A 12,964-nucleotide genomic window follows, 5' to 3' on the forward strand; every position below is an offset into this window, starting at 1 on the left:
TTGTTTAAAGAACTGAGGCCGGTACTTGCATACTACGCAGCCCTGGATCACATTCCGGACCATCGGTTTCACCTTAATAATGTGGTAATATTGCCGAGCTATTCCGCGTAGTGCCTCATGTCCACAATGAAGATTCTCTTCATGAAGTTTCCGTAGCATCATTTTTACCACCGGATCATTATACGGCAAGAGATATGGATTCCTTGTTTCCGTTGATACTGGTGCTTGTTGTAGCCGAGTTGCTACTCGTATGATTGAATGTTCATCCAGTATTAGTGGCAATGTTGCCACCGTGCTTTTGCGATCTAGCGGTTGATCAGGTCATTTCTTTAAGTGCCGTAACTCATATGCAAATCCTGTTTCTTGAATTTGCTTAATGATCACTCTCCGTGCTTGGTCCAACTCTTCCAACTCTAACTGAGCCGTTGGTTTCCTGTTCTGCTTGTGACAAAACCGTAGCACATACGCCACTATTCGCTGTAGCCGGTAAAACGAATTTCTGTGATTTACCGTATATATCCATTCACTCTTGTTGTTTGCCGTGGCAGTCACCATGCTGAATACCTTGGTTTTCTTCTCAGCGGTATCCATCGTGTGCTCTCTAGGCTTAAATGGTGCTGGCCAGCCACGTTGTGGTCCATGGAAAAATAATGGTCCATACAACCATAATGTATGTGTGCTAAGCTGGGCTGCTGATATGCCTCGAGACAGAACATCAGCTGCGTTGAGTGCTGATGACACATGACGCCATTGCCTTGGATGTGATACTGCGTGTATTTTTGTCAACCGATTAGCCACAAACGTGTGGAAATGTGATGCCCGTGAATTAATCCACGAGAGTACCACGGTTGAGTCTGACCAGAGAAATGATTTCACACTTTCTGATCCGAATTGGAGATCCTGTCGAACTCTATCCGGTAGTTCAGCTCCAAGTACAGCTGCACATAGTTCCAGGCGGGGGAGTGTCTGGCTCTTCCAGGGGAGCCACACTCGACTTGGCGCACAACAATCTGACCGAAATTTGGCCATTTTTATAGGTTGATCGGACATTAAGTGCCGCGCCATACGCCTTTTCTGATGCATCGACAAATGTATGCAGTTCCTTTGCAGTGGGGACCTTGCCATCAAAAATATGCTTTGGAATTTTCATGTGGTTAAGTGCCTGTACATCCTCTCGGTAGGCTTCCCATTGCTTCTCCAAATACGGCGGTAGGTCACCATCCATCTCAATTCGTTCGGTAGCAACATGTTGAAGAAACATTTTCGCTCTTACCACTTCCGGTGCGAACAGTCCTAGAGGATCAAAGATTTGACCGACTTCAGATAGCACCACTCGTCTGGTTATTCCTTTTGTATATCTTTGAGCCTTTCCACATAATGGGTCTTCTTTGGGTGCCCATATGATTCCCAATGTTTTGACACTTGTTTCTTCCAGTGTGTCACCGAGATTGATGTCAGCAATCGTATCTTCCTTTGGAATTTCCTTTAGTAGTTGACTGCTATTTGAACATCATTTTCGTAAGTTGGTCTCAAGATTTCTAGAAGCTCTTGTCTTATTTGCAGGGCTTGTGGTAAACTGTCTGCTCCTGTGAGACAATCATCAACATAAAGATCATTTTTTAATGCTGATGCTACAGACGACAATTTTTCCATGTTTTTCAGTGCCAAATATTCCAGACACTTCGTCGCTAAATATGGGGCTGACGTGGTTCCATAAGTTACCGTTTTTAAACGATAAAACTTTAGTTCTTGACTTGGATCCTCTCTCCACACAATCATCTGATTGAATTGATCGGCAGGGTTTATCCAAACTTGACGGTACATTTTTTCAATATCTGCCGTGAACACATGTTTGTGTGTCCTGAACCGCAGAAGAATTGAGAAGAGTTGGCTCTGTACAACTGGTCCAGGATATAAAATGTCGTTTAGCATGGTGGTGGTACTTTCTGGCTTTAGTACACAGTGATGAGGTATATAGTACTTGTTCTTGGGAATTTGCTCTACCATTACCTGCTTCATATGTCCAAGCTGTTTATATTCTGACATAAATTTTACATACTCCTTTTTTATGTCAGGGTTCATTCGCCTCTCTACCGACATGAATCTTCTTATGGCTACTTCCCGAGATTCTCCAAGAGATGAAGTCTCTTCAGCAAATGGAAGCTTTACAATTAGTCGATTGTCCGTCGCCGTGTGTAGGTTATCGAGGAAGAATTTTTCACAATACTCTTTCTCGGGACTCCTGTACCTTTTTATTGGCTCTAGTGTGTCTAGCTGCCAGAATCTTTCCAGTGATTCCTCTGGATTCGTCATGCCTACCATACATGTGATTGAAGCTGACGTTGACATATTAATTCTGCCAGCAACAATCCATCCAAACTCTGAGTTTCGTAAGCTTGGACGCAGTACAGCATAGTGATCATCAGCTCCCAACAGCATATCAAATTTTCCTGGTTTATCAAATGTTGGGTCCGCTAATTGAATGTTGTCTGGTAATGTGACTATCTGCGTTATTTGTTCTGTGGGTTGGTCACCTATTATGTGTGGCAATACAAATGCCTCAACTAGCATTGCGAACTTGTTGTATCTTGACCTTACAACCAAGCTTACTCGCGCCTTGCTTATCTGTGGTTGACCACCCACTCCATTTATGTGCACATGAGTCTCGCTAATTTTTAACGATAATTTCTTTACCAGTCTCTCTGAGACGAGATTTACTTGTGAGCCGCTATCCAGGAGTGCTCGAAATTCTCCATTCCTTTCATTGATCCCTTTCACCACTACCTTGGCCGTTGCCAACAGGGTGTATTTTCTGCCCATTCCATATGCAGAAGCTGCAGAAGCAGATGTAGCAATTTGGTTGCCTGTTTCTAAATGCAACATTGTGTTATGTTTTTTATCGCATTAAAGCATCCCCTCCAAGAGCAATTTTTTGCATTATGGTCTGGCTTGAAGCAATTGACGCACAATTTGTGTCTCTGCACCCAATTAAGCCGCCCTGCTGCGGATTTGATTTTGAACTTTTCACATTGGAAGAGTTTGTGCTTTGCTCTTTCGCAGAAAGCACACAAGGTACTGTTTGTCCCAGATGCTGTTGCGCATGTTTTTCTTGGATTTGGTTTGTCAATGCTGCGAGTTTCGTTTCTTGGTTTCCCAATCGCCTCTAATGTTAGGAAGCGCTGTTCCAAGAAGAATAGGAAGTCCTTCACTTCCTGCAGATCCCTTGTGTTGGAAAGAGATTGCTCATATAGTGCGTGGTTGAATCTATCCAATTTTCTTGTCATATGAAGCATTATGACAGCATCTGACGATTCCATATTGACGCCTACATTTTTTAAGGCTTGCAATGATTCAAAAATGTTATAACGCAAATTCTTTATAGAAGCTGCGTCATTTCCCACATTTGGGTGATCAAACAGCTTTGCCAGTATGGCTGTTACTAGAACTCGTTTGTTATTAAAACGTTCCTGCAACACTGACCAAGCAGTGTTGTAATTGGCTTCTGTTAATTCCAGGTGCCGTATCAATCTCTCTGTTTCTCCAGAAAGGTTTGATTTTAAGTACCACATTTTCTCTATCGTGGATACATTTGACTCATGAACCACCTTTTTATAGATGTCATGAAATTGTGCCATTTCAGATAATCCCCATCAAATTTTGGAATGGAAATTTTGGGTAGTTGCAATGATAATATCGATTGCAATACAGGTGGTGATTGTATCACAACATTTTCTGCTGGTGCCACACAGAATTTCAGCATTGTATTTTCTGCGACCACAAACGAAGCTATATTAAATTCGGCTTCATTTTGATTTTTAGCTAGCCGATGAATCTAATAATGGATTTCTTCAATTTGCATCCATAATTTGTCGACTACCGATTTGTAATTCATTTTTTCTTCAGGCACAATTTGTCTTAATATCCTGGACAATGAGTCCAGCAGAGCACTTTGCTTGCGAACCCGTGGTTCGATCACGACTCGCTTTTCCTCTCGTTGGCGAGCTTGTCTCTCTAGTTTTATCTTTGCCAAATGGTCCCTCTAATCTTCCACTGTATTAGTTAAACCGCCCTCAATATTCCGTTACAAAGTAGTCATCTTCAGTTGGCACGTTATTTAATTTGTCCATCAACTCCTGATGACTTTTCTCGAAGTTCTCCCACATGTATTCCAGGAGCTCAAGTTTCTCCTCGAAATTAGATGGATTCGTTGTCCTGGCGAAAGGATCTTTTTTGGTATTCCGAATGAAGGCCTGGATTGCCTCTCCTCGTTGTGTCTGCTGCTTATAAAACTCCTCCATGTTCTTTTATATTCTTATGTAATTGCTTATATGTACTAGTACTTGACCCGATGGGAGTTTATTTATTTTGTCAAAGACAGGGAACGCTCCGACTCGTTCCTAAAATTGGTCAAGTGTAGCACAAATAAGAATAAGAAATAACCCTAAGTCGGCTTTTGATTAGTGTATTGTTAAAACACTATTATTTTTGTTTATTATACCCTTGCAAAAAGGGTATATTAATTTTGGTCAGAAGTGTGCAACGCATAGAAGGAAGCATCTCCGACCATATAAAGGATATATATTCTTGATCAGCACGACGAGACGAGTTCAAATAGCCATGTCCGTCCGTCCGTCCGTCCGTCCGTCCGTCCGTCCGTCTGGATCAACGCAAACTCCTCCTAGACCGTAAGAGCTACAGAGCTGAAATTTTGCATGTAGGCTTGTATATACTGCAGGCGTTGTATATCTCGGATTCAGCCGGATCGGATCACTATATCATATAGCTCCCATACAAATGGCAAAGTCACGAACAGTGACTTTTCTTAATAACTTCGTTATTTTCTGAGGTATTGTCGTGAAATTAAATATTGGTGAGTTAATTACACATATAAACGACTTACCAAATTTTATCAAGATCGGGTGACTATATCATATAGCTCCCATAGGAACGATCTTTCGAAAACAGTGACTTTTGTCAATAACTTCGTTACTTTTGCCGCGATTGCTTTCAAATTAAACATTTGTTAGTTTAATATATCTGTTAATGACTGTGCCAAATTTGATAAGGATCGGGTAACTATATCATATAGCTCCCATAGGAACAATCGGTGGAAAACAGTGACTTTGATCAATATCTTCGTTATTTCCTATGTAGGCCGTTCTTTCGGAAACATTAGCCTTTTTAGCTTAACCGTTTTTCCACTTTGATGGCTATAGGTAAGAAAAAAGTTACCAAAAAAGTTGCAAGGGTATACAAACTTTGACGCGGTCGAAGTTAGCCCCGGCCCTCTGGTTTTGAGTTTCTTTGCTTCAAAAATTGCTGACCAATGCCAAACTATATACTCGTGCGTACTACCTGGGTTACTGACCGATTTAACTAGGTCAGATATTGCTGACGCCAGGGAATGCAACAGAGTTTATGAGTTGATCAAACTTTATTTTATATAAAAAAAAAAAGAGGGCGTCTAACGGTTAGACACGATAGAAGTGAAACCTTCCGCAAAACAAACTGAGAGAGAATGAGACGAAAGCAGCATTAGGAGCGGGATAATTATAGGTTCATTATAATATTGCTATAAAGGTCATGTTTTATTTTCTTCATTTTATTATTATTCATCCTCAATGTTTTCAATTTCAACAAATGATACGAGTGGCTTATGATAGCTAAAATATGATACAAATGCTTTGGTTTCGATGTTGTCAACATATCTTTGAAATACCGCGTCAATTGTTGTTTTTGATCGTGTTGTTGATTCAGTGCGATTGTTACACATTTTTAAACTGAATGTTGTATTGAGAAAGTCAATTAAAGGAACCGCTGTGTCCAATGCAAAATTTACGTTAAAATCGCCACTTAAAATCATTGGAACTTTATCGTAATCTTTTCTAAGTATCCGCGATACTTCTGGTGTATACTTTATTAAATTTTCATGAATGAATTCCGTGATGCTATTTATTGATTGATTGGGTGAAATATAAATTGCCACAATTAAAACTGTTTTTCCATTGCTCAATCTGGTTTCGCATGCACATATTTCTCCCACTTTAGAGAGCTGAACACACAGTGATTCTAGTTGCTGTGCATTCATTCATTATATAATTTGTGATTTTCATTTTTATTTATTTTTTATACCCTTGCAGAGGGTATTGTAAAATTGGTCAGATGTTCGTAACGCACAGAAGGAGGCGTTTACGACCTGAGAAGCTGAGTTGATATAGCCATGTCCATCTGTCCGTCCGTCTGTGCGTATGCGCTTTACTCAGCCGTCTTAAGAGCTATCGGGATGAAATCTTTTTTTGGGGTTTTTTATTACCCGGGTAAGATAGAGTATGAAAATCCTTAGGATCGGACCACTATATCATATAGGTCTAGAAGAAAACATTTTGCGGACATGGCTATATCAACTCAGCTTCTCATGCTGATCAAGAATTTATATACTGTATGGGGTCGTAAACGCCTCCTTCTGTGCGTTACGAACATCTGACCAATTTTACAATACCCTCTGCAAGGGTATAAAAAGTAAATAAAAAGTAAATAAAAATGTATCACAAAAAAATATATAAATATATAAAAAGCATTATGAATAAAAAGCATTATGAAAAACTTCGACCAAGCTGGGAGTCGAACCCCGGCCGCCCGATCGCCAAGCGAGCACACTAACTACAGAACTCGACGGCAATTTACAAAGTGTCGACGTGGCCGGGGTTCGACTCCCAGCTTGGTCGAAGTTTTTCATAATGCTTTTTATTCATAATGCTTTTTATATATTTGCATCTCATTCTCTCGCAGGCTAAATACTATAAGATCCTATATGTGTCTCTTTTTAGTGTCGCTTTTTCGTTTCATCGAGTCTCAAATTACTCCCAACGATTCTAAAGAAGTTTTCACTTCAAAAACTTTTTATGATTTGGTCGCCTCGTTTACACAAATCGTTGTTAAATGTTTTTGACAAAGTGATCGCCTAGTTTATAAACTTTTTTTCAATGGGTATGCACTGCTACCCCTGCGGAAAACCAACTCCTAGTTTTCCAATAAATTGTTTTTATTCGCCAAGGTGGCTACGCAATGATTGCCAAGTTAATCAATTGCGATATTTTTAGTCAGGACCCCAGATTGATGTGGGATGTTCATCAATTTGTGCCCTCGCTTAGGATTGTTGTGTCCAAAGCGTGCAAAGAAAGTAGTCGCCTAGTTGACCAGTTTCCTTTTTGTTGAGAGATTGGTCCCCTGAGTTGACCAAATATTCTCGCTTGATGACGGTTTCACCAAGTCTGTTACTCTTTTAACTTGGAGCCGCCAATGTCGGGGTCACCAAAATGTTCAATGTGTTTCTTGAAGTTATTAAATGTTTATTTATTTATATATATATATAGGCACTAGAACATAAACCAGGGACTAAAGGTTGTCGCAACCAACACGTAAATTGGGTGGACCTCGGAGTGAGATTACAAAGGTAGAGATGGGGGCCAAAGACACAGCGATGCACACCCGATGTAGCTACAATTGGTATCTGATCTTACTAAGAATAATGCATTTCTTTTATAGTACAAAATAGCGAGCTCACCAGTGCATAGTTCGACATAGTGTTAGGTCAGCAAAATACGTCTTTATTGCTAATAGCTAACCATAGCAGCTTAATTAACTAGGTCTTTATTGTTTACTGCTGACCATATCAGATCTACTTATGACTGATGAGCCATCGATATCTATAATCGGCTTACATACTTAATTGACATACTTTTCCATTTGTTCTATATTATAATTGTCTTAATGTTATCTTATTTTATATAATCTAAACACCAACAATATTATTGTACGTAAGGAGAGTTACGACGAAGAGTTATTAACATACTATTGGTAGTGTTGAGATCCAATAGATTAAGCTGGCACCCAGATTGAAAATTTTTATGATCAGCTTCTAGCCGACTAAATGGCTGAATGATGAAAGGTCATTAAAAAATATTGAGAAAGTAGACAGCCAAGATGACTACCTTGAGGTACACATAAATGAAATGAGAATAAGAAATCTTAAAAAGTATGTTCTGTATTCTATATGTTAGATACTGTCGAACCCAAAAAAGGAAGAGAGGAAACCCGGTTTGGTTCAGATTAGAAAGTAATGGGCTATGATTAACAGAGTCAAAAAAAACGAACTTTGATCAACCACTAGACTAAAAATACAGTTAGACTTTTTTAACTCATAAGAAAACGAATTTGTTCGATAGCTGTTGACGAATAAGTTGTTTTGAAAAATTCGCAAACTTATCGTCAATGGCCTGATCAGTGTTAGTTTTTTAAGGCGTTACTTTGAATTTCAGTATGTGCTGAGGGACTGCGTCGATAAAAATAATCATGCGACCTTAGAAGTTCGATCGGTCTATAGTGCAACCCTTGTGAAGTGATATAATTCACGATCGCAGACTTGGTCGCACTCTTTTCTGATGAACTTTCGCCCTGGACAACAATTATTTGGGAATCTTATTATCGTAAGTTCTTTTTTTGTAGATACTTATGTCTTTGGAAGTGTCTAATAAGTACTTTTGAAAAATTAGTTTCAGATAATTTGTACATATGTTGGGAACCTGAGCAAAGGATTTTATAATTGAATTCCGAAAATTTGCCAAACATGTTTTTAAGACACCGTGCGCTCAAAAGCCGCACATCGTGTATGGCTATAAAGACAAAAATTTAAAGTCGTTAGGAATCACCGCCCGAATCGGCTACGGGCAGAGGAAGTTTCATCATTGTGGATTAAAAGTTCCCCACACCACCTGTATAGTGTAGGAATTAGATATGTAGGAATTAGATATGATTAGTGTAGGAATTAGATATGCATGACTAGCAAAAAATGTACACCACTCGAAATGAATTGAGTGAGTATGAGTTAGAAACAGAATGAGTATAAGTGAAGGAGTTAGCTCAAGTCGAATAAGATGACAGGTGTCAAATGTATTCAAATGACAAAGCGTTTGGTGTTTTTTTATACCCTTGCATCAGAAGTGTACAAAGCATAGAAGGGAGCATCTCCGACCATATAAAGTGTATATATTCTTGATCAGGTCGGCAAGACGAGTACATATATCTCCGTCCGTCCCTCGCCCGTCTGACTGTCCGGATGGATCAACGCAAACTCCTCCTAGACCGTAAGAGCTACAGAGTTGAAATTTTGCATGAAGGGTTGTATATACTGTAGGGGTTGTATATCGCGGATTCAGGCGGATCGGATCACTATATCATAAAGCTCCCATACAAATGACAAAGTCACGAACAGTGACTTTTCTCAATAACTTCCTTATTTTCTGAGCTATTGTCGTAAATTAATATTGGTGAGTTTATTACACCTATAAACAACTGTGCCAAATTTGATTAAGATCGGGTGACTATATCATATGGCTCCCATTGAAACCATCGGTCGAAAACAGTTACTTTTATGAATAACTTCGCTATTTTTGACGCGATTGCTTTAAAATTAAACAATTGCCAGTTTAACATATCTGTTCATGATTGTGTGAAATTTGATTAAGATCGGACATCTATATCATATAGCTCCCATTGGAACAATCGGTGGAAAACAGTGACTTTGAACAATAACTTCGTTATTTGCTATGCTAAGATTGTATGCTGTTCCTTCGTGAATTTAAGACTTTGTGGATAAAACGTTTTTCCACTTTGATGGCTATAGCCAGGGCCTCAGAGAGAAAATCAGAAATCAGAGAAAATCCCCCATGTTTGGGCCCCCTACTTCCCTTCAAATAAATCCGCTATTTTCGACTGTGATGTATCGCGGGCCCTTCTGAAAACTGCGGGCCCTGGGGAAACCCACCCGTCACGCGGTCAAAGTTTGCCCCGGCCCTCTGTTTTTTTTTTTTTTTTTAAGTCCTATAACAGTCTGCTCCAACAAATCCTGTGCAGATCTGCAATGATTTATATTAAGTTGCAGAAACTTAATCTCTGCACTTGTTGGCTGCCTTGACATACAACGGGCATCCTCTGCTAAGAGTGTACGTAATGTACTCGGCATGGCGAAAAGAACGCGGCATATATGTAAATGTATATGTACCTACATAACGACGCAAAGTGCATCTTATGTACTAGGCATGGCGAAAAGAACGCGGCACATAACACTCCGTTAGAGAGTATTGGCAGACACAGAGGCTACAGCAGGGCGAAGTGCAAGGGCATATCGATTTTTAGCTGCTACATAGCCCCAAGTGTGGACATAGACGACTTTCAAGAAACTCTAAGCGAGGAGGCATTCTTGTTCATGATGAACAACGCACAACGGATGAGTGCAGGGGACGCAGAAACCCAGGTAAAAAGACTATGTTCTGCCATAAGCGAAGCCTGTGATGGGTCAATGATGGCAAGGGCCAAGGTGGAAGCAGACGCAAACCAGTGCATTGGTGGAGCCAAGAAATTGCGGAAACGCGAGAAGAATGCCTCAAAGCCAGACGCAAGCAGCAACGGGCCAGAGGGAGTCCCTCGTTCCAAAGGCTACTGGACGCTTATAAGACGCGGCGTGCGCTGTCAAATAGAGCCATAAAGCAAAGCAAGGCTGGCTGTTGGAAGAAACTCTGCGCGGATGCCGATGACCAACCCTTCGGAGCGGCTTACAAGTTGGTAATGGGCAAACTTGCCAAACGTCCATCCCCCACAGACAGAGTGCTACTCGCAAACATTGTAAAAACGCTATTCCCAGAGCGGCCAATATTGCAGCCTCCAGTTGCAGGAGCCCAACAAGAGACTTATTCATGCTAAATTAGTGATGGAGAAATCGTGCTGGCTGCCAAGCGGATTAAAAGCAACAAATCGGCTGGCTCTGATAGAATACCTGGTTGCAACGATCGAATAAAAATTAGATAGTTTTTTTTGCCTATCAATATGAGACATTTTATGCAAAACTGCCCTTCTATTCCCACCCTTCTATACACATAAAAAGAAAGAGACGGAGAATAGAAGGGCAGTTTTGCATAAAATGTCTCATATTGATAGGCAAAAAAAACTATCTAATTTTTATTCCATTTTAATGAAAAATATGTCATTCGACGGGAAATTCAATTTACTTTCTTTCGTAGTTCAAGAAAAAAAGTACTTTAGTATGAATTAGTGTCGTAAAATGGACTCGCCCAAAGGACCAAAAATTTTCATACAAAATTCAGATTTTCAATTGGCCCCAAATTGAAAGTTGGGGCTAAATCCAAAATTAGTGGTATGCAGTTTACCTTAGTTTTGCTAGATCTTCAACTTCTTCGAAGATTTCAAACGTCTATCTTCAATATTTAAGATTTTGGAAAAAACGTCTTAAATAAATGCCCCCCAAAAAAAGGACTTCTCTTTGTTCAAATGCACCTGTGAAAAAAACGGATTAAACTATGAAGACCATTTTTACGGTTCATAATCTGAACACAATAACCAACAAATTACAGAAAAAATTATTCGACATTACATATATGTACATATACATATACATATACATATAAAAAAAAAAAAAAAAAAAAAAAAAAAAAAAAAAAAAAAAAAAAAAAAAAAAAAAAAAAATACATATACATATACATATACAATACATAAAAACATATACATATACATATACATATACATATACATATACATATACATATACATATACATATACATATACATATACATATACATATACATATACATATACATATACATATACATATACATATACATATACATATACATATACATATACATATACATATACATATACATATACATATACATATACATATACATATACATATACATATACATATACATATACATATACATATACATATACATATACATATACATATACATATACATATACATATACATATACATATACATATACATATACATATACATATACATATACATATACATATACATATACATATACATATACATATACATATACATATACATATACATATACATATACATATACATATACATATACATATACATATACATATACATATACATATACATATACATATACATATACATATACATATACATATACATATACATATACATATACATATACATATACATATACATATACATATACATATACATATACATATACATATACATATACATATACATATACATATACATAATCAATGTCATATAAATTTTCTTTTTTATTGATTTTCTGACATGAAGTGTTTCACCTTGTATTACCCAAGCATTTTTATTATTTTATATTTAAAAGAACCCTTTACCTGGTTGAAAGTTTTTTAAAGTCACAAATTCAGCAATTGTTTGTAGTTTAAGACGTTTGAGTCTAAAGAACTAATGAATGCACAATCACAGCAATCACTATATGTTACAAAATCACCCTACTTGAGGTTTGTTGTATGCGCATGCGGTCTAGTTCAGTTATATACATACATACATACATAAATACGATAACAGCGTACTCAGCCCGAAATTTTTAAGCATTGGAAAAGGAAAGTTATCTAAATATTTTTTTAATGTTAGAAATTTTTGGTTTGGTTTTTTTGCAAAATTGAAGTCATCCAAACTTTAACTTTTTGTTAAATATATTTATTTTTTATAACGTTTTTATATATGGAAAAAAATTACTGGTTATGAAGAGCATATTGGATAAGCAGTAAAGAATACTGTTATTGGATCTCTTTTAAAACTGTTTGTCATGGATACAAATGAAATGAACAATTTTATTAAAACTAGTTTAGTCCATATTTAGTCCAAGAGACAAATCGCGAGTTACAATTCGTGGCAAAGCACATTGATACCGAGTTTTTTTTTCGGCTCTTCGGCATCAAAAGCTTCTTCTCTCTGACGTGACGGTCGTGTTTTTGCATAGCTCCTGAGTTTTTATTAATATTTATTGTTTTCTCTCATTTTTTTTTTTAAATTTTTTTGTGCTTAGTTTGTTTACGCTTTCACATGTGTTGTTTGCTTGACACCCTTGTGTTTTATT

At 37.9% G+C, this 12,964-nt stretch overlaps 1 protein-coding gene across 1 annotated transcript in view; it reads right to left on the minus strand.

The window, feature by feature from the left end:
- Positions 1-12,328, minus strand: part of LOC111519615 (inactive rhomboid protein 1) — a 140,429-nt gene extending 128,101 nt beyond the window's left edge. Inside the window, exon 1 of the mRNA XM_023181264.2 lies at positions 12,240-12,328. The gene's annotated coding sequence lies outside the window, so the exon portion shown is untranslated. The remainder of the gene's footprint in view (positions 1-12,239) is intronic.
- Positions 12,329-12,964: the final 636 nt, after the last annotated feature.

This window comes from Drosophila willistoni, unplaced genomic scaffold (assembly GCF_018902025.1).
Source record: "Drosophila willistoni isolate 14030-0811.24 unplaced genomic scaffold, UCI_dwil_1.1 Seg171, whole genome shotgun sequence".
Classification (NCBI taxonomy): domain Eukaryota; kingdom Metazoa; phylum Arthropoda; class Insecta; order Diptera; family Drosophilidae; genus Drosophila; species Drosophila willistoni.